Source organism: Enoplosus armatus, chromosome 13 (genome assembly GCF_043641665.1).
Source record: "Enoplosus armatus isolate fEnoArm2 chromosome 13, fEnoArm2.hap1, whole genome shotgun sequence".
NCBI lineage: Eukaryota > Metazoa > Chordata > Actinopteri > Centrarchiformes > Enoplosidae > Enoplosus > Enoplosus armatus.
Genome location: NC_092192.1, coordinates 7,272,658 through 7,295,619, shown reverse-complemented (window position 1 = coordinate 7,295,619; position 22,962 = coordinate 7,272,658). Strand labels below are relative to the sequence as shown.

Sequence of the window (22,962 nt, the reverse complement as noted above, 5' to 3'; positions counted from 1 at the left end):
AAGAGAAAAGATGAGTACGCTCAGTTAAAGAAAAACTGCCAAAGCAGCCTCAAAAAGGACAATAAGAAAAGGACCTCATGAGAAAGTCATAAAGGAGATAATAATCTTCTAGAGACTTCACATTCTTCAGTCTGGACATTGGTCTTCAAAGAGCGTCCCTTCATGCTGCGAGACCCTGGGTCACTATTCTCTCATAGGTTTCTTGTGTCAAGCGGGGCTCCACATGTGGTGCTGGGGGCTTTTGTGGAGTAGGTCACATCCCACTCTGCAATGGCCTCCTCACTCCTTTTCTCAGGTAGGGGACAGACAGATACAGTGGCCCAGCATGGCTGAGGGTGAGAGGTTATTCTCTGTATGCAGCGGTAACTGAACCTCCGGGGCCCTAACATTTTTGAGAGAAAATGTTGTCAATAGTTCTGGATTTTAAATGTTTTTTTTCACTATCTTCTGTGAGCTGCATTCAGTTTTCAAACAGTTTTCCCAAAGATGACCTAAAGACCTAAAAAATATATAAGATTACAAAGAGTAGAGGGTGGTTACCAAAGGATTTTTTTCTGTATTTGGCATTCATTGTGAACCCTCCAAAGGGGTCTTTAACGACAGGCTGTGCAGAGGCTGCCTTACAGATAAACCCCATATCTTGGGACTCCTGCAGAGATATATTGAACAAGATTACGCTGATGCCACGTATGAAAAAGTCTTGGTCTAATTTGAAACCCATGAAGTTGGCTGAAAACTAAGCACTGCAAAGTGCATAGAAGTCAAGTTAATGTGATCAATTCTTGATTTCTCTTTCACTCACAACCATTTTTTTAATTCTCTATTTCTAATTTTGAGGTCCTCCAGAAATTCCTTATGTTGCAGAGCTTAAATGCAATCTATTTGATCTACACTGCAAAAATGGGTTAGACTTCTTTGGCATGTTTTAAATGGTCTGCACTTACTCTCTTGCTCCTCTCTTTTCCTTACATCTTTCTCTTAGATGTGGCCTTGATAAATCGGCATTTTAAATGCAATGTTTCATACAATAATTTGCCATTTCAAAGGGGAAATTAACATTCCATACATAATGACAAGCTTGGCCTTTTGCAGTAATAGAGCCTTTAGGGAGGGTAATGGAGGAGTAAAGAAATGCGAGGAAGTCCCAAAGACATTCAGTAAGCGCATTTAGGCTTGTCTTATCTTTAAAAAAACATAGAAATGCAAATATATATTGGTATGAAATGCAGAGAACTGAACAATTATTCTAGAAGAGTATTAGAAGGTTTTCAATGCACATAAGAATATGTTCCTAGAACTGGAAATGACAGACTAGCATGCATGCTATGGTATGGTTCCAGTTTAATATGATATATTGTGAATATACCAGTAGGACAGCCTGAGGTTGTACTCATTATAATTGCAAGTTTTGTTGATTATCACTGACCTCTGAACAATAGTGGAAAGTATAAATATATATATATATCTAGAGAGAGAGAGAGAGAGAGAGAGAGAACCATCAAACTTAATGCCTGAAAGACATAAACTACTAAAGAAAGTACAGCATCTCACAAAACACATTCCTGCCAATGGTTTCACGCTATTCCACTGATGTACAGGTGGCGGTAACACACCAAGAAACACAGCAGCGCACCAGTAAATTCAGGAAAGAAGAAGACTGCTAGCACATAAACACGGATGTGAACAATGTTTTATGAGAAAGCAAGGGCATTCAACACGTTCGTCAGGCCTCAAGGAAACGCAGAATGCATTCTGTGAGTAACACTGAATGTTCCATAAGACACCTTTAAGCGTTCTTGATTTTACTGTTCAGTACATTTCTATAGCAAATAGTCAATGAGTGAACAAGGGACTTTGACACAGCAAATGTAACGTCTCTCGCTTTTTAAATTCAGTTTAGACAGTCAACAAAACCTGCCCAACACCTTTTTTGTACTTCTGTGCATCTACGATCTACAACATTACATGTAAAGACAATTCCAAATAAGCAAATACACTCTCTCCAAAGCCTGATGCAACAATGTGTAGTGTATATATATATATACATATTTATGTGAGTGAAAAGACTAAAATACTACACTTACTGCTTTTCCCACACATATGAATGCAGTACATACTGCATGGTGTGTATCCTCTCTGTATTGCTTCTCCCATACACCAGGTATGCATGAACAGATACAGCATTTGTGGAGTGCTTTAAAGAATATGCAAGGTGTTCCTTCCTTTTTGTCATCTGTTCCCATGGCAACAAACCCATAGTCGCAAAGGAGCGTGTTGGCTGTTTGATATCTTCCCAAGCGGGGAACCATTTTATCATTGCCCTTAAACTCTGCGTCTACACATAGCAGAAGTACTAATTCTTCTAATTACTGTCATGACAGCTGTGACTTGAGGTTAATGAGCAGTGAAGTCGAATGTATTGTCTGCGATGTTTTGAAGGATGAAAGTGATTTTCAGTGTGCACTTTTTTCTGCCCGCTTATCATGGTCCAGGTCATGGTGGTGGCAAGCAAAGCAAAGTTGCTCTAGTGTCCCCCTTCCCAACCATGTCCTCCAGCTCTTTCTAGGGGATTCAGAGGTATTCCCAGACCACATAGGATATGTAAACCCACCAGTGTGTTCTTGGTCCGACCTAGGGTCTCCTCACATTTGGACATGCCCCAAATACCTTTGCAGGAACATATCTGTGATGCATCCTGATCAAAACTACCTCAGCTGGCTGCTTTTAAAGGCAAAGGAGCAGTGCTTCTAGGCCTGTCCCTGAGGGTGAGCCCAGAAGGAAGCTCATTTTGGCAGTTTGCATCCACAATCCCATTCTTTTGGTCACTACCTAGAGGCTCAGGTCCTACTTCACCACAATTTCATTTTAATACCTGGATCATTACAGATTTTGTACAGCTTTGTGTCAATCTCACAGTTTATCTAAACATTACATCATATTTATCGAGCTGATATTTTTATTCAATGCGACTTACAGTAAGTGCATTACAACCATGTGGATACAAAAAAAATGTCTTAACCCTCCCTTGTGAACAACACCCAGACAACACCTTCACTTCATCATTTCGCTTCCAATCCAAATGGGCATTTTGTGGTTTTCCTTAAGAATCAGAATCAGAATCAGAAACTGTTTATTGCCAAGTAACATACATTACAAGGAATTTGCTGTGGTCTGAAGGTGCTATTGTTTTGATAACAAATAAGTAGAATATAAAAGCTAAAATAAGAATAAGAATAAAAATAAAAATAAAAAATAAGATAAGATAAATAACAACAGTGCAGTGACCAGAATAAAGTAAAGTGTCCAGATAAAGTGTCCAGTAGGGGGTGAGTGCGTTAATGTAACGCAGTGGGGACAGGGGTGATGTACGTTAATATAACGTATAGCTTGTGTTTGTGTTCGGGGGGTCAGTGAGAGTTTGTCAGGTTGACTGCAGAGGGGAAGAAACTGTTTTTGTGGTTAGGTTTTGGTCCTGATGGACCGCAGCCTCCTGCCAGAGGGGAGGGGAGGGGAGTACCATACCAAGTATGCACTCCCTTTATGTATAAGTAATAGAACAGGAAAACAACCATGTGAAAGCAACACAATGCTATGATGCTTTATTGACAATTCACTCTTAGTTATTATTATGTGTTATTATAACTGTATTTTCACAATGAGCTAGCTGTCATTGGATGGGTGTGGAGTCACTTTGTTTTCTCTATAGAAAAAACACAGTATAATTTTCAATGTGTATTTTTTGTGTCATCCTTTGTGATACATTTGTCACAGAGCTGTCAGTGAGCTGCCTCTCTGGCAAGCCGCTCATCTAAACTACACCTGTATCTCAATTAAAGGTTGAATAAAGTAATTTTGAGCCCAGTTGCAGCCCATGTAGTCCTCATAGTCTGAACATGGGCAGTGTGCATTTTATTAGTTGTCTGCAGTGATTATGTGAACCTTGTGGAGTCTGATGATGATGCAGACAAATCAAGGACATCACAAACAAACACACACACACACACACACACACACACACACTCAAGAACCCAATTTTCCAATGGTAATATCCACATGGGGAAAATAAGATGCTGCTTTGAAAAATGTATGAAACCTGTCAAGACTCATGTTCACATTAATATCCACTTTTATCCTATGAGGTGAGAGCTCTGGATCTGCCAGCCAGCTGATCTATGGTTCACACCAGCAGGGGAGCCGAACCATGAGGCAAGGCTTCTCCAGGGGGGAGGCAGGGCTTTAGGATGCTCTTGGCTTGGCTGATCAAAGACCTGGAGCTAAAGGGGCTCTGCAGGCCCTCTGCTGGGTTGGTGATGGGTTAACGAGATTGAATTTTTGGGTAGGCTTCAAGGTCTTAATCTGTGAAAAATCAGGGTGTCTTTAAATCTGCAGAGCTTTTTGAACACTGTTCCTGGTCAAATTAAAGTATAATCTTAGATTTTCAGGTTGTGTTTTATTTAGGTTGTCTAAATAACATGATTTCATTGATGGTCTATGAAAGGATTAAGGTTTTCCTCCCAGTGTCAAAGATTTTATATCGGTGAAATCTAAATGTATCACTGAAATATTGAATGTTGTCCAAGTGGTATGCCATGCCAGCTCATTGAAAATGAAATAATTGTTGGAAAACATTTAAATTCCATGACAACTTGGCAAACTCCATCTGCTGAAGACAAACGTGTGGTATGATCCAGAGCCCAGAAAAGATACTAAATGGACCTTGAGATGATATTGTTTCGTCATCGTCTGTTTCCAAAGTTAAGAATAAGAATAAACTTTAGAACTCTTATAGTCTGCAGTTATTTGACTCATCTTAGTCTTGTTTTAAAGTTGTGATGTACTGAGTTCAAAACCAAAGACAAGACAGGGGAGAAGTTGCAAAAATTTGAACAGGATGCTGGAAACCGCTCTGAGGTATGAGTTATCCAAGAACAGCTCTATCCACTGAGCCACCGGGCCGTTCCACAGTGTAACATATTGAATAGTCACTGATATGGAGCCTGGAGAGCACTTAGCTTTACGTCTATTAGTTGTTTAGCCTAAGAAAGACCGACTGCAGGCTGTCAGGCGGAGCTGCACTTCCCACACACATAAATCTGACAAATGTCAGCAGCAGTTTATTGCAGCCACGCTGCCATGTGGCTAGGCTTACCAGGAGGTTTGTATATCTGGGTTTTATTTTGGTTAGAGATTTCATGGAGAAAAAGGTTGTTCAAAGGTTGCTCCTGTATTTTATCTCCTTCCAGAGTAATTGGTTTAGAAAATTAGTTTGTCCACATCCCAGTTTTAATTGGAATTAAACACAAATATATGGAATGGTGCACCGCTCTTGCTGTTAGATTAACAGGGTCTATAAATGTCTGCTGAGGTAATCGCATTAGAAAAATTGTGTATTTGTGCGAGTGTGTGCAAGCACTGATAAGTAGATGTGTATGCAAGTCTGTCTCGGCTGGCTGTAGGTTCCCGTGTGTGCACATCCATTTAGATTAACCCATTCTACACAAGGTCAGTGCAAACATGTAATTAGCTTTTGGACAGAGGACATCATCACCTCATTTTTCTTCATACCTGCTAATGTCTAGTCATGTCTATTGTGTGTGCTCTCTCTCAAGAGCCATGAAATATATTACCTGTTAATGTGATACGAATAGCTCATTTAAGCCTCAGCCACGGACCAGGAAGTGAGTAAAAGCGTATGGAGACGTCGCTCGGAGAGTATGTGATAAATTAATCACACCAGATGCTCACATTTATTTCTGATGCCCGTACCTTCTTGTAAATCCCTAATTAACACTGTTGATCCTTGTGTGTTGCTAAATTAAATCAGAGAAGATCTAAGGGATGATTCACAGCCTGTTATTGATAATGGGCTTCAATTAATTGAGTGCTCTTGAAGCATCAATCCTGCCTCAGTGGCAAGCACCTGTTGGAGTAATTAAGCATCTTGTGCATTCAGTCAGTAGCACAGCTCCTCTACTGACTGCATCCAAGATGAGGAATAAATGCTATGTGCAGGTCAGATTAATGCCTTTTGACTAAAGAAATCATACTAAGATGATGCAGCCCTGACACAGTCAATGCATCTTTAAAAAGTGCATAAAGCAGCTTTAATCTAAATAGTAGGTGTTTGTAGATTTCACATATTAACATATCGGGGAAAAAAACTGTCAGAGATGCAGCTACATTAATGCTCAACCACAGATCCAATCCAAATGTTTGCAATTCGTTGCGAGGTAGCTACGTTCTCCGATCACATACCTATTCCAAGCAATACTTTTTCCAAAGAAATTGACACACTGAAAAAAAAATCGACAGTAATAATCAACCCAAGGAGAATAAAGCAAGCGTGAGCAACACCACAGCAAACTGGCCTCTAACTCTTATGTCAAAGTTAACTCCCAAGCTGTTTTATTTAAAACAATGTGCACACAGTGTTGAATTTACCAAGTTCAGAAGTATGACACTTACACAGAAACCAAGGTAAACAATACCCTATCCACTAAAGGCAGCATTTCAGTAGCTAAAAAGTTACCCTATGTATCACTGCCCATGTTCATTACTGCTGGTGTGGCAGTACACATCATTTTCTAAAAAACAAAAGCAATTTAACTCATGAACATTACTTCACTTGAAACGTGTCAATACAGGTTTGAACCGCAGCAAATATCGTATCATGACAAATGTATCTGTATTGTACAGTTTCCTCATGGCCCAGTAGCAAATGCTCCAAGGCCCATTCCTGGTCAGAAGTCCACAGGTTGGGAACCGCTGATGTAAAATACAGAAACAATTTCCCACTTCCCAATGTTCCCAAGTTTTCTAATGCCTTTGAGTCACACAAGAGCGCTGTTCTGCAAGTTTACAGGGATATTCACATTCAGTACAATAACTTAATACAAGACTACAAAAGAGAGATATTTGAGGTTAATGTCAATACTCTGTTCTTTGCAGCTGTGAACCATTTGGCCTGAATCACGCAGTGGCCTGAATCGCCATCTCAAAGCTCAGGAGACGGAAAGTGTCTCTTTGTGTTAGACAGATTATTGCAGGCTCGTTGGAGGACTGATTGGGATGTAACAGAGGGACAGTCATATTAAGCTGGGTTGGAACATGTGGGAAGGAGGGAGCACTCAATGCACTGACTGACTACAGAGGACTCGCCTTCAGGGTGTCAAAAAAAGGGAAGGTGAGGAAAAGGGAACAATAAAGTCAGGAAAGAAGAGGAAAAGAGAAAAGTACTATAAGCATGAGAGTATAGAGCTAAAATACTGTAGGACAAAATTGTGAGTAAGGGGAGGACGGGGGTAAAGACCTACGGGAGAGAGTGGATGCAAAAGAGGACGGGAAAATCAAAGGAGGAGAGACATTTTTGAGGCAGATTGAAGTTTTACAAATACACACATTTCTTGGAGGCAGAAACAATCTCAAAGGGTGTAGTGAGAAATTCACCTTTTCTGGATAAGTAATGTTAGACTGACGCCTGATTAAAAAGGCACAGGAGGAAAACAAGCCCTGAATAAATACAGAAACAAGTTGTTGGCATTTGACCAGAGATTCTACTTTACCAATCAAGTGGGACTGTTTGCCAGCTTGTGATCCAAGACACTGCCCAGCGAGGTTTAACGCTGTCTAATAAAACAAAGAGCACTGAGAGGAGAAGGATTGCGTTGGGATGGCTGGGTAAAGAAGAGAGAAGAGGAGAAAAAAAGGAGAACATGGAGAAGCAGCATGGGGCCTCAGGGTTGTGAAGTGGATGAGTGAATAACTAGTGAGGACAGAAGGAGAGAGGAGCAGGGAAGAGAGGAGGATAAAGGAAAGGAGCAGAGGGGAAAGGAGAGGAAAGAGTGGAGGGCTTGGAGAGCTAGGTTGGAGCTCCAGGGACACACGAGTGAAGAGGCTGAGAGAGACACGGATGTAGCTGCAGGGATGGTTGCTCCATCACTCCGTTTGCACTAGAAAGAAGGCAGAGATGGAAGTCTCTCTATGAGCTCAGGGGCCCATACTGCACAGTGTGTGTGTGTGTGTGCGTGTGTGTGTGTGTGTGTGTGTGTGTGTCAGTCACGGGAGGCAGAGTGTATTTGCCCTGTCATTGAAGCTCCCAGGCCAACCACTAGTGCAGCGTTCCTTGGCAAATGACCCTGCAGGAAAGAGCTGCGTTTGGGTTTTTTTTTTTTTTCCATGTGTGTTTAGTGTGTGTGTGTTTGTAAGTGTATTTGCATTTTTCTCCCGACTAATGTTGTAGCCGCTCTTCAAAAGCAATTACTGAAGCTTAAGTATGCAGTGTTTGTTTACTATGAAAGTGACCTGCCACTCAGGATTTCAATTATCATCCTCTCTGCCTGTGAACCGGCGCTTATACACTGAGCGCAAGACAGACACCGAGAAGAACAACATCCTGCGTCTCGCACAGATAAGGTGGCAGACACCAGCTCTGGCCACAGTGGATATGACTACATCAAACTAGATAACAGGTCCAAAGAAACATTTCACGTAGAGTTATCATCTGCCAGGGGAGTTGCAATCGTCAACAAGCAAGGATAAAACATAAAAACAAAAGAATGGGATGAGGCAGTGAAGTTTGATAGAAGGTATTAGACAGTATGAACAAACACTGCAGTGCTCTGGATGTGCTGCATGGTTTTCTAAATGACCTAAATGGGTGACTGAAACATCTCACTTGCAAATTGTTTTGTGGTGCCCATACTGGGTTAGACCAATATGAGTTTCTTGATGGTAATACTCATATTTTCAGATTTCTCTCAAGCTGCCAATTGAAGCTTTGGGCCGATATTCAGCCCAATGACAACTCTGAGCAACAAAACACAACTTCTACTGATAATACAGGGCTATTTTCATTAAACTGACATGATACTGAAAGTCCAACACTGGACAACTAATAACACACACAGAGAGATACATGCATACAAGTAATTGGGGAAGAAATGAGTGGGCAAGACAGCAGTCATCTTAAAAATCAGACAATCAAATCACAAAATGCTAATAATTATTTAAATTGAATTAAGTCAGTGAAGCAGCACCTGTGCAAAGATGCACTGTGAATTTCAGAATTGTATTGCTTACTAGATGTTCCTGAGTTTCAAGTTTCATTGACATGGTTTGTGAACACTACAAGCATTTCTCATTAAAACTGGGGATTACAACTGCCTGGCTTCTCGCACTAGAAGTAGGCCACACGTTTTCAAGAAATGGTAATGATGCCAATTAGCAGTTAAGCTATTAATTACACATGCACACACACGCACACACACAAACGCACATGGATAAGCATGTGGATCTGTGTTAAGTCTTAACTAAAGGTCTGCTGCAAACAAATTGTTTTGCAGTGAATCGAGTGGAAAAGCAGTACTCATTTAGTGATTAGAGTCATTTGTCACAGTGAGGTCATGGGTTTGACCACTTGAGCTGACAAATGTTATATAAAGTGGCCTTTAGTGAGACACGGATCCTCTAATCACTTGCTCAGACAAATGCTTAAAATGTAGAAAATGAATGCAGATGAGTGAGCAGAGAAAAAAGTGAAGCAAACAAAATGCAGCATTAGTATCATGAGTAATAAGCATCCCTCGCCTTCCACCCAGCTGTAAGTAATTCACTTGAAGTGCAGTGACTAATTCATATGAAATGACATCCATCACTGGAAAGATCTCATATCGTCATGCAGCGCACTTGAATAATGCAACTGTTTTGCATGATAATGAGCGAGGCCAGAGATCACACTTCAATCCCCCGCAAGCTAAATATCTAATGTTACATAAAGAATGTACATGATTTGGACTGTACGGGGTGAATGTAATTACAGCGGTGGTGTCAAGTCTCAAGCAAGCCTCCTCAACAAAATGTTTTTAATCCACCCACACTTTATGTAGTGCAAACAGTATTATTTTATTCAAGAATAGATTATCTCTTTTGCCATAACTGCTTCAATTTGGATGATAAATTGTCTCTAACACTTTAACTGAAGGGCTGCTGTTGTTACTGATACTTTAAGTTTCAAAACATTACCACAGACCTGGCAGGAAATTGGAAGTGCTATGAGAATTGCGTGTGTCTTTTATTTCCATATGAACTACCACTTCTGGTCAAATGTGAGAACATTTTTTATACCATGCCCAGTCGTAGCTGTCCACAGTAATGAGCAATAGAGGTAATGAAGGTCTCTACATATTATTGTATATATATATATTATATATTTATATAAGTTAAAACATTTGCCAGAGGAAAAAAACAAAAACGTAGTACTCTCCAAGGAACTTAATGATGCTATTGCCAACCTCCATAGTTGAAAATTGCTGGATGTTGCCAGAAAAGAACAAGCAAGTGTTTATTTTGCAGTTTTCCATCACGAGACACGTACAATATAAAGCATCAACGAAATACTGCATGTAACAACGTAGAGAGAGTAAAACTCAGCCCTCGGGTACAAACACGCAATCTAATTAAAGAGTAAATTGTAAATTACAGTAGCTGAATTGGCAGCATTGTTGTGCATCACGCCAGCAGGCACAGAAACAGCAATGGGACTGTGACCAGATGGATTGTCACCTCAAGAGAAAGCCACTGGTCCCTGCTAGCATCAGTGACACCTGTAACATAGATGCTAAAACAAAAAAGGTCAGCAGCATCCATCCATGCTGCTCCTGTTCTCTGAGGAAACCACGTGGGATGAGCTTGAAAACAATAACACGGACTGATAACTTCCCTGAGGCAGCTGCTGGGGTTGTTACTCCCTTTGGGTCTTAGAGTTACAGCACTCTCCATAGTCAGCAGCTTATGCTAGAATGGTGACTCGATGATGCAAATAAGTCCTGTGGTACTGAGATGCTGCACTTGCTATATAATGAATGCCAAGGTCACTCAATATATTGGAGCTATAGTAGCTTCTCGTGTTGTTGGTATGAAATATATGAAAAAAAGAAAAAGCTTGTTCCTCTCACAGGAGAGTGTCGTGTGAATGTCACTCTGCTTTTCTAAACAACATGTATACTTTTTCACCATTATGGTAAAACTCAGCTAAGTTGTTCATATACACAAACAACTTGTCAGCAATTCAGAACTGCTGTTTATTGGGCACAGCAAAAGCCAAATAAAGACTCTCATTACAAATGGCCTCTGATGTTGCTCCACGGCAGTGTGTGTGCCATTAGCCATTAAATCAGCCATTCATACCAGGAGGCCGACCTTCAAATGGAAAGAGAAACTATTTAGAGCCATTTCATATGAACAACCAATAAATAAACAACATAAAATCTGAGCTTACTCAAGCCAGTTGCATGGAAACATGCTGACATTAGCTTGTTGTTTTCAAAAGTTGAGAAACAAAAGAGGAATTTTCCTCCATCAAATAACAGCCAAATATATCATATATGTCACAAAATAATAATCCTGGAAAAAGAAACTCGATGTTGTTGTAATTGATGGTTTTGAATAATGCCATCATGGCTAAAGATGTAAATATGAAGCACCTTTAGACATTGGAAATCAATGCACCGTGGTGTAAAAATTATGTGCAGATTTTATTTTAAGGATTCCCGATTGGCAATGTCAGTTTTTTTATAGAGAAAATGTATTCTCTAAGATATAACTTCTGGCGAGGAGCACTTTTTTTATTTCTTGTACCCACATTTTGGAACTTCACATTCTTTGGTGAAAATAGTGTTTTAAGTATAAGCAGCAGTGGCCTGGTTAAATAAAGGGCTGTGTGAGAAGCTCGGCAGTCACTAAATTGATCATTCAGTCGGCTAGAGAATTGGCAAATCAGTTGCTACAGCACATTGAGCTGCACTAGTTGTCAATCTGGGCTCGTTCTTTGCCCTCTGGTCAAACTGTTCAGCTGGAAGAGTGGAAATATAAAATCTGACAGCTCACATTACACAGGACAGTGGAGGGACTGTTGAGCTTCAGGAGGAAAACGAGAGAAAAAGCAGGAAAAAGTGACTGCGTGAGCTGAGCAAGGAAACATGAAACATTTTAGACAAACTTAATGAGGCTGACTGAGTGTCATTTAATTTGAGTCCCTATGTGATAACCTGCGTCAGTGTACAAAGGCAAGAAAGCAAATCACTCAGGATGTGCAGACAGTGATTTGCAGTTATTGCAATCCAAATTAACCAATGATTAGTAAGTGCATAAATAGGCTGTAGCTATAAGGCCGGCTCAAGTCTTATCTTTGGGATAGTTCTGATTATGAAATTGATGTGCTGATTATATGGTACTCCTACAATTATTATAATTTTTCCTGGGCTCGCTTTATAGAGAGGTCCTATAAAAAGTCCAATTCAAAAGGAGAATTTAAGTTTTCCTGGCAGTCCTCCCAAATTATAACTTCTTTGGATCGGTTTTGTATACAGGTATAATACATAATATTTAAAGTTTTAAAGAGTTAGATAAATAGAACTACTGCATTGGATGTGACGCTGCACGGCAAGGTGACCGCTCTCATTTCTGCTTCAGTGACGGTAGTTCATGTGGTGAAAATCGGTGAGCAAAGCCACAGACACACCAAATCTGTCAGCGCAATTATTCTGCATTAGCATAAATAAATTAGATTAGAACAGGCTTTGTCAGATTTCTGAAAGTTAGTATCACAAGCATACTTTAACTGTGATAAAAGAAGCACTTTGAACTGCATATTGTAACTTATTGCAGAGTATTTTGTGCATATAAGTTAGGATAGGAACGTAACTTTATATAAACTTGTACATCTGTAGTTATTAGCATTCTTAGTTGGGGCCACAGGCAGTTACCTACCTTGCCTAATGGTAAAGTCCGCCTCTGTCATTTGTGTCTGTTCTGTCTCCACTCCTGCTGTGTGTATGTTGTGTTGTAATATATTTATAATGCAGTATACCAATGTCAAGATCCAAGTTGGCTAAAGAATACATTTTCAATGCACAATGTGGAGACAACACACTGCATTACAGAGCTATAACAACAATAAAAATGCAGCTATTGTTGAAATGAAAAATTGTACAGTTAAACTATACATTCTATGATGTGAAAGCAAAGACCTTTAAACACGCTGCGATGGATTAGGAGTGCCATACAACACAGCCATACATCTCAGACTCAGAGTGTGTGTGTGTGTGTGTGTGTGTGTTTGTCAGGGAGATACAGTATGTATGATTTAGTTGGGTTTTTTTCTACCCAGGGTCACTTTGCCTCGAGGTGATGCTTGTATTTTTATTTATTTTTTTATTTTTCCAGGCTCACTCTACTTAAGCTCTGAACCAATTTAAAACCAGACCGGGGAATGTAGAGAGACGCTTGACAGAGTCACTCAAATCCCCGTCTACACCATATTGGGAGCATAGTGAGTGAAAAATGAGGGCGAAAGATAGAGGAGAGGAAAGTGGTCTATAAAGGGGGGAGCAAAAGGGGGGCTGCAGAGGGAAAGAAATAGATCGGCATTTCCATCTTGTATAAAAGGCAGTTTACTACTAAGCAAGAGTTGTCTGGAAAACAGTAAATGCATTACTCCATTGCTGTCTAAAACGCCATCGCAGTGAGAGACGTTAATAATCTCACTTGTTAGTGCTTGGATCCCAACTTTTACAAAAACACATCTGAGAAGCAAAGTTTTCAAAGTTGGGTCCAGGGGCACTTGCAGCCATATGTGTGCTCCTTTTATGCAGCCATTAAACTGATGAAAGAATTGTGAAATGAAGGGGATGGGCCAAATGAATTCATTTGTCACTTTCTAATTTCTCAGTTGTTCAGAGGCGTTTGCCAACAGCTTTTAAAAAGTGGTGTTATGAACGATAATAAAAGCCGACCATGTAGATGAAGAGCTCCAGAAATGATGCAGTACCACCTGTTAACTCAACAAGAGATGCGACAGAATGCCAAAATGGATTCCCCAAAACAAAGTTAACGTTAGGGATCTGTTAATTACTTCAACAACAGGAGGAAAGAGAGACGACGTGTGTGCTAGAGCGATAGAAAGAGAAAGAAAGAAATTGAATTCCAAATGACACTGCAATGTCAGTTTATTTGCTCATATCTCACATTTCAATTCTCAATAAAGCCGTATGCGCCAGGCTGGGCAACATGCGTCAAGAGCTAAAGCCCTGCAGCCGATCCAAGAGGCCCATTGTGGTGCAGCGGAGTACAGCTCACCACTGAAAAGGCAAAGTGATAGGCAATGCCAGTGTTGTGACAAGCATGTCAAAATCTCTTAGGCATGAATAAACACTCTTTCAGAAGAGATTATTTTGTTTTTGTCATGACAGAAGTGGCGTATCTTCATTCTAGTGAGAGTGTGTATGTCTGTATGTGTAACTTGCTGTGTGTGTGTGTGTGTGTGTGTGTGTGTATAGACCAAGAAAAGGATGAGTAGGCAGTCTATGTTGGAGAGGTGAAAAATAAAAGAATAAAAAGCAGAGTGTGCAGCAAGAGAAGAAAGTTACAGAGATGTCAATGAGAATGAGGACAAAACAAACTGAAAGCTTCTGAAATTTCAATTATATGATACATTAAAGATGCAGCTTATAAAACCTTAAATGCCTTTAAAAAGGTGTTCATGAATCAAAATGGATTAACAAATAAAGCTCCTCTACAAATACTCTGTTATCGTAGAAACTCACAGAATCAGCTTTCAAAAGCTGCTGTATTGATCAGAAAAGAGGCATATACAGAACTATATAAAAAAAGCTTTGGCTTCTTCAACACTCTGCTAGAGATTGCTAACTAACTGCAGTCATCAGTAATTTTGTTTTGCCAAGCGATGACAAAGGATGCAAAAAAAATTTTGATTGTTTTCTTTCTTCTGTCGTCATTTGGGTTAATTTTTATTGTTCTGTGAGCCAGAGTGAGAGCAAACGGATTAAAATAATAAATTTTTCATGTGAAGATTAACGAAGCAGGAGAAACATGATTCTCAAGTACATTTTTTCAGAATTTCAGAAAGAAATTGACTTGAACAGTAGAAAAATTTACATCAGCCAAACGCCCCTCGAAGCCAAAACAGTCATTTAAAAATGTTGGACTAAAGATCCTGAATGATTTTTAAGCATAAGACATAAGAAAAATAACAGAAAATAAGTAGCCAGGAGTCTGTATTCTTAATCCAAAAAAACATGAAACCCAAACGATTAGAAGTGACACTATTTTACTTTGCTTCGGACTGCCTCATCAGCCTGTGGTCATATGCTTGTGGAAGAGGAAAAGAAAAGGTGGGAGCTGAATATAGCTCTTGAATACAAGGAGGTATAAATAATGTAGGTGAAATCACTGATTCACAGTCAGTCAGACTGCTCTTTCTCACAGAGGCTCTCACACCAAGGTCCAGCTAGAGCCAGTAATGCTGGACACACTGCAAAAGCCACAGGACATGGTCAGCAATAGATGCTCAATGACAGCCAGCTGTCGGCACAGTGCCAGCGTCTTTAAAGCTGCACGACTACACAAATCCGCTCTCCATTTGACTAGCTTTCCCTCCAGATAAAATCCTCATGTCAACATTGTGAGAAATCTTCCTCACAAGAAACTTTATAGAAACACTATAGTTCGATAAATACGGCACATTAATGACGGGCTTGTTTGTCTGCAGTGTGGGGCTTGTTAAAGTAGTTATTATTAGTTATTCTTTGTTATTATCTTAATAAAAATTAAGATAACAAAATATTTCCAAATATTTCCAAACACCATTAATTACTATTATATCTTGCTGATGGTTTCAGAAAACCCTAAATCTACTTTTCGTTTTGTGGAAATACCACAGCCCGTGTAGCCTGTTCAATATACGGTCTATGGCCTTATCCGTGGCTGATAGGAAAACACCGTTCTTTTGGTGCAGTATCCTTGACGATGTCCCACAACCACCACAGCGGGGGACATCAGTGGCCAAAGAGAGCTTTCTATTTTCATAGGGGAGACTGATGTTTATGAGGCAGGGGACCAGAGCCGGACCAGGGGACATCTCTATCTGGGACAGGGCATCCATTTCATACAGCAAATACTTCCACCATAATGAATCTATGGGGAGGAAATCAACTTAATGAGTTAAGACCCACGTGACCGTTGAGGAGAGAAAATGAGGAGGAAAGGTGTTGGGGGGGGGGGGGGGGGGGGCGTGAAAAGAAAGATGGGGATAGTTGGGCTGCTCGTTAATAAGCCCACTGTAACAAATAAAGGGCTGTCAGGGGAGGCCTGGAGGGTGTTAGGTATGTGTTTGTTTGTGTGTGCGGACATTACACACCTGGTAGCCCAGCCCGGCTTTAGTCCCCGTTAACCTAACAAAGAGTTGGACGGCAACTTCTGATCCAACGGAGCGTTATGTGACCTGGACAACTTTACACCCCTGCTAAAACGGTTCAGTTAAATTGTGAGCATTTATAAAATGTGTCATTGTGATGTAGCGCTGAATGATGTCCCCTAATAGGGTGCAGCAGAATGAATGAGGGTAATTTTACATGAATTGAAGTGTCCGCACAAGTCATGTCACTCAGGTCATGGTCCAATCACACAGTGCGCACACGTGAACCAATCTAATCTGTCGTTGGACATCAAAGATATAAAAGGGGAACAAGAGGAATCCTGGAGTTCAACTTTCTATGAATGGACCACTGAGTGACTGCTGTTCACCTGACAGGTTATACATGGCTTGACTTTCGCCTCAAGAAATCTCCATTTCTACAAGTAATTTTTGAGTATCATTGAGTAATATAAAACTAGTATTTTTATTTAGTACTTTAGGTTTCAAGAATATTCTAGAAATGAGGGTCAGTATCTTTAAGATAGAAGAAGGCAGACCTTCTTTTTCCTGCACCAGAATCAAGGAAAATTACTTATTGGATTTCAGGTTAAAATTCATGTGATGTTGATTTAAGTTTGCCAGATTGTATAAATACCGCCAGACACCACCATTTCATTTCAACAAATAGATATGTAGCAGAATTTCAACCCACTTTTGTGACATGGTGTGTATCTTACAGCAGCTCTCACAGTTAAAGAGTACTACAGTTTTGAGAGAATAAGACCGCACAACAAAGGTTTGGCATGTCTATGAAAGCAAATCTTAAATCCTATGAAGTGTTGGCACAGAAGAGAGCGTGAAACAAAAAAGGAGCTCATGAACATCCTGCAAGCGCCCACACATGGCTGCTGTATTTGCCACTTTTAAAAAGCATCTTGCTGTGACCCTATCCAGCCTCTGTGTACACAAGTAAAGCTGCAGGGCTAGAGCTCACGCCGCAGTTGACCTCCCTTATGAGAGCTGTGTGTTTGTGTGACCGAGTTAATGGCCTCAGTCACAGGAGGGGGGCTGAGGGTTAGCGAGCAATAAGATGGACGGTGCAGGCAGAGCGCTGCCACGGGCTGCGGAGAGGGCGAAGAGAGAAAAATGAGTGGGGCAGCTTTGATGGCTAATGCAATAACCACAGCTGCCACCGAATGAGGTGGGATGATAAAGAGTAATCAGAATGGTTGAGGCGGCTCTTAAAGTGAGAGACGCGGCAAAAATTCATGGATGATAGATGGCCAAAAGGAATAGAGGGAGGAAGAAAAGAAAGACATTCATAATCTCGAGAACACTGTACCTGTCATGTTTGTTGAAATTTGGCTACATTTTTTTCATCCCAAGAAGATCAATGATGACTAAGACATAAATCAATCAGGATCCTTATAAAGATCCTTATATATCCTTATATATATATTGGCTGGTTAAACAACTAAGGCTGCAGCTATTGTTTTCAATCAATCCAGATCAATCTGGCGATTATTTACTTTCAAAAGTAAAAAAAAAAAAAAAGGAGTTTAGAGTAGTTTAGAGTCCAAGGCGACATCTTCACCTTTTTTTATCTGGTCAAAAACCTAAAATTATTTGTGTTACTATCATAATAATACAAATCATACTTTTTTTGTCATACTTTTCAAAGAAAGCAGTAAATCCTCACATTTAAGAAGCTGAAAACTAAGAATGTTGAACTTTTTCTTTTGCATTAATAATGACTTGAGCGATTTATTGATTATCAAAAAAGTTGCTGATCGACTAATTGATGCATCAACTAATCGCTGCAGCACTATAATTAGCAATATGCTGGATAGTTTCATTTATTGACTCACAAGATGAATCAAAGATGTTTAACAGCACAGAAAAAATCATTCTTTGGCTGAACTGGTCACAACCAGTAGACATACGTTGTGATGAGGGGTCACAGGTCGACGTTGCTTTGTTTTAAGGAATAACAAGGCAATAAGGTGGGAATCATGGGCTTAATGGATGGATGGATGGATGGAAGCACAGCTCACTGTGACCCTGAGGAGTCATGACTAATTTCTGTCTGGCGGATGGCAACACATCACCCGTCTGATTTGGGAATCAACAGCCTCATGACCAAGTATCACCAGTACGACACTTGTCCCTAATGAAGTGGTCATGGCGAGATACATTAAAGACCCCCCTGTGGAGCGCCTCACATGACCCAATGGAAACAGATGTCTCTTTGGTCTGCCTTCGCTGGAGCTTCCTACTCATCAGAAAGATGAAAGCGATTAATCAACTGTGTTAGTTCTTTTTCAAATGGTTTCAAACGGATGGGGTTGTAATCACAGCCAGGGTCAGAAGTGGGTCAACTCACAGCCAAATGCTCACCATCGGAGAAGAGAGAGAAAACATCTGAGCTTGTGATAATAATTTCGCAATTTAGCAGAGTGATTGGTTGTGACCTTCCATAACTCGCTAGTTAATCAACTGCTTGCATGGCAGTGCCACAAGGTGTTTGTATTTTAGATGCATCGTAATCTACTCAGTTTCAGTGTGTACTGGACTACAACTATAACTACTTGGTTAAGGTCAATGCTGTCATAGCTAGAGGAGGGGTAAACATTGACGGGAATGAAACGAAACGCGAACCCCGCTCCTTGGTGTCACAGTCAAGACGCCGCAGCTCATCCACTACCCCAACTCATTGTCAAACAAAGTACTTTGTACCTTAAAAAAAAAAACCCAATGCTGTCAAGAAGTCAATCTCATTTTAACAAATCAGCTCATACTATCACAAGTTTCAACATGTTTCTGTTGCCAAGTAATCTCCTTTGTCCTGATTATTCAGAAAAACACAAATAGGGAAAAAATAAAATACAGCGATTATAATGCATGGTTAAGTCTGAAAAGTCAAGGGGTGGCACTGTCTCTCTATTAAAAGGTATTATCATTTTTATGGCATCAATTATTTGGGGAGAGGGGGTGTCATTTTTCACATGGAGAAAAAAACAGACGACATCCTCAAGGAAAACCCATTTTATGACTTTTGGCAATTACAATCTAAATGGGTTATTAGGTTTGAGTGCAGCTGGCATATCAGTCTTTTTTATTGACAATGTGCCCCTTCTGAAGCTATTTGGGGTCAAATAACTTCTAACTTTGAGGCTTTTTATCAATTTGCCATTCTTGAGAAGACGTGGTGACTTTCACCTGTGTGCGTTAGCCATTTGTGGTTTCTGTTCTAATTCTTTGGCAAAGTCTTTGTGAAGTGGATTGCTTAAGCTAGCTCAGAGTAATCTTAAGAGTGCCGCAATGAAAACTGAATTCAACTTATTGAAATGGTGCAATAATGAAAACACCTTTATCCTGTTTTGGTTCCTAACACTGTTGTGTCCCTTTTACTAGTGTGTAATAGCTATTTACTTGTTTCTTCTTCTTCCATTGTTATTCTAATGTTATTCTACTATGAGCTCTCATTGGTATATCAATATGGATTAAAGTACTAGCTAAATGGACTATGTGTAAATACAAAGAAGCTAGTGACAGGGCAGAACAAAGAGCCCCATCCAGAGGTTTATAGTCATCCTTTTCACCCTATATGCAATCACCTCTCCTGCCTGTCACAAACAGAAATCCATTTCAAAACACTTGGAGTACAGCAGTGCTATCAGGTCAGAAAGAGGCTACAGCCTCCTTCAAGCTGCATCAAAGTGAATATCTGCATGCCCACAGATAGTCGAGTGCTAAATTCCTGCCTCTGCTACTAAGTTTGCCTCAACAGGTCTACAGTAGTTTCAACCATTAAACCTTCTCCCTTGTTTCTCGCCACTGCCTAAGGAAAAAGTGAAATAAAAATTTAATTAAAAACATAAAACTAAAGCAGAGCTGCACCCTCTCCTTCAAAAAAAGTCAACCTTTTCTATAAAGCTCACATAAAAACTGGTGTTACATGCTGCATACAGTATACGCAAAAAAACAAAGCTAAATAATAACAAGAATAAGAAAGCCTGCCCAGATCTTCTGAGGTTAGTTTTATCTTCAAGAGTTTAGCCTGGAAAACATAAATTAAGAATTGATTGAGACAGTAAGCTAGAAAACAAAACAATGTGACGGCAATGACGATGGCGGCAATGAGGTGAACAACTAATGAAACCATGTGTCGTAGATACAAAATGAAACATGACTCTACTACGTGGCTTTGCTTTAGAACCTACATCAGGTGCCCTAAGTGACCTGGTGGAGGACCAGTGACAGAGGAGGTTGTGATTATGTGCCGACCCATTCAAAGCTTTATAAATAAACAAAACAGAGAAGGGAGGTCAGCACAACAGAAATATGCATCCTCTTTCTTTTGCATTAGTGGAGAGTGTTGGACTGGCGGTGCACAGTGAATCACAATAATCCAGATATGGTGAGGCGAAAGCCAGTTGCCAAATTCGAGACTGCGGCTTTGACCGTAGCCCTGAGCTGAAGGAAATTGGCTTTCACAGGCAGAGCTTTTAGGTTTATCAAATTTGAAAGCAAAATTACCACAAAAAAAAAGGGCATAAGGATTTTTGCCATGTGGCTTACTGCATAGCTGTAGGGACCCAAGTGATCCATTTTGGTCTGTGAGGGTCTTGGTCTCAGACTGAGAGTAAGAACTTTCTTTGCCATCTAGCATTTAATAAGCTCTAGGCTCTCATAAATGGGCCTCAAAATATATAATCAAAACAAACAACAACAAAAAAACAAAAGAAAGAAAAAATAAAATCAATGTGTTCAAAAGAAGGGAGAATGTGGTCTGAGTAATACCTGTTTGTCTGTACAATAGTGCTGTGTTATGCCAGTGCAATTACTGTGGCAGAAGGATTTTCTAACTTTTTTTTTTATGTTGACTTATTTGATATTTATACATCTAAGTACTGGAGCACCTGCAAAGTGAAGTACTGACACAAACTCCAGTCAGGATGGCTCATTCTGCAGCGGCCAAGGTTTGGATGAGCTGCACAGGCTTCAAAACAGGATGTGTCACTATTTTTAAGAGTTTTGAGTGAGACAGTAGGATTGCAGTCAGGCAATCAAAGTGGAAAATGGCCACCAGCAGGCCAGCGGGGATGCTAGCATTTCAAGAGACAATTTAACCACTGCAGCACCTCTCCAGTTCCTCTGCTGTTTACACACAAAAAAAACATAATTGTGAATAATGACTCTAGCACAGCACTGTGAGACATGCTTCCCAGTGATGTCTTTGTACGTCAGGTGCAATAATTACTTCCCAATTACACAGACACACACACACACGAATCCCATGACATCTGACTGATTTCCAACATTTTCCATCTCCTGCTGGTTTGCATTCAGACATCTTGAGTTTAAGCCTAATGTGCCGACTGAACATCCCTAATGTGGATTAGCTATGCATGGTGGTGTCTGCCAGGAATCCTTCCCTCCCTAATGTGATATGACTAAAAGTGCTGCTACGTTTGTGTGTGTGTGTGTGTGAGTGTGAGTTTTTGCACTGCACCGACGTGAAACCATGCACTCTAAATAACTACAGCCTTACTTTCTATTTTAACATCCACACCCGGAGGGATTAGAAAAAGATGTTTAATATTAGTCTGACCTGGAAAACTAAATTTAAAGAGGAGGAGATGCCAACAGGTACACTGTACAGATGCAGACATGCTTGCAGTGACTGATATAAGACAAAAAAAAACATTTCAAATAATATCTGTGTTTGTGAACACTTACAATTAGTGGAAGCCCTACCTAGCCCTATTACCTTTAAATCGAAGTCATGATGCAGCGACTGGGCTGTTTGTTGCTGACTGTTCATGCTGAGAGTGCACTTTTGCTAATGAGTGAAGGAGTGAAGATTCTAATGATTTACTATAGAGAACTGGTGATCCGGAGTCGTGTATGTGGATATACTATACGAATCTATATCTACAAGTGTTTCCATGAGCACTGGATTATGACACAGGAACTTGAAATGCTTGGATGAAATCATATCATGAAAAGCCTGTTAATAACATCTGTACACTGCTCTTACATTGTTTTCCTTCACACCATTAAAATACCACAAATAGATTGATCATTAAATCAACGTTAAGGGTGCGGCTATAAATGATTTAGAGGCCAGTGTTTGTGATTAGGACCAACTGCCAAGTAAGTGTGCTGACTTGAAGTGAAAGGAGCGTGATTAAAGCAGCAGAGCGCACAGAGGAGATGAACACAGCACCTGATAAAAATGCTTACTGTCTGAGAGCCACTGTCAGTGCTTAGCTATCGTTTCCCAGACAAACTTGACCATGAGCCACAGCCTTCAGTGCCAAACTACAAACGATGTCATTCTTTCATCTCGATTGAAATAGGTGGCTGACAGAGACAGCGTGACTTCCACAGTGATTGATGCTTGTGACAAGAGCTTGACAGCTGGCAGCGTGTTACAAAACAATTGCTGTGTTTTGCTGAACAACTGTCTGTTTAAATGTTTCAAGATCAAACTAAAGTCAAAGCCCCACCGCAGCCTTCAAATTGCTCAAAAGTATGCCTCGCATGTATCAAAACATCATTTGGGGGCAATTTTTACTCACAAGAAGCATCAAAAGTGTGAAACTGTACCATACTCAGTGATGAAACAGACATCAAAGACAAACAGCCCCTGTGCAGCATCCCTGTGTTATTGTGGTTCAGCAGCAGATGCACTGCAAAAAATGGAAAATCTTAACAACCTAAATGATGTTTACTAACTCTTAATG

At 40.2% G+C, this 22,962-nt stretch overlaps 1 protein-coding gene across 1 annotated transcript in view; it reads right to left on the bottom strand.

The window, feature by feature from the left end:
- Positions 1–22,962, bottom strand: part of fstl4 (follistatin-like 4) — a 175,773-nt gene that overhangs the window by 86,867 nt on the left and 65,944 nt on the right. The gene's annotated exons all lie outside the window — the stretch shown is intronic.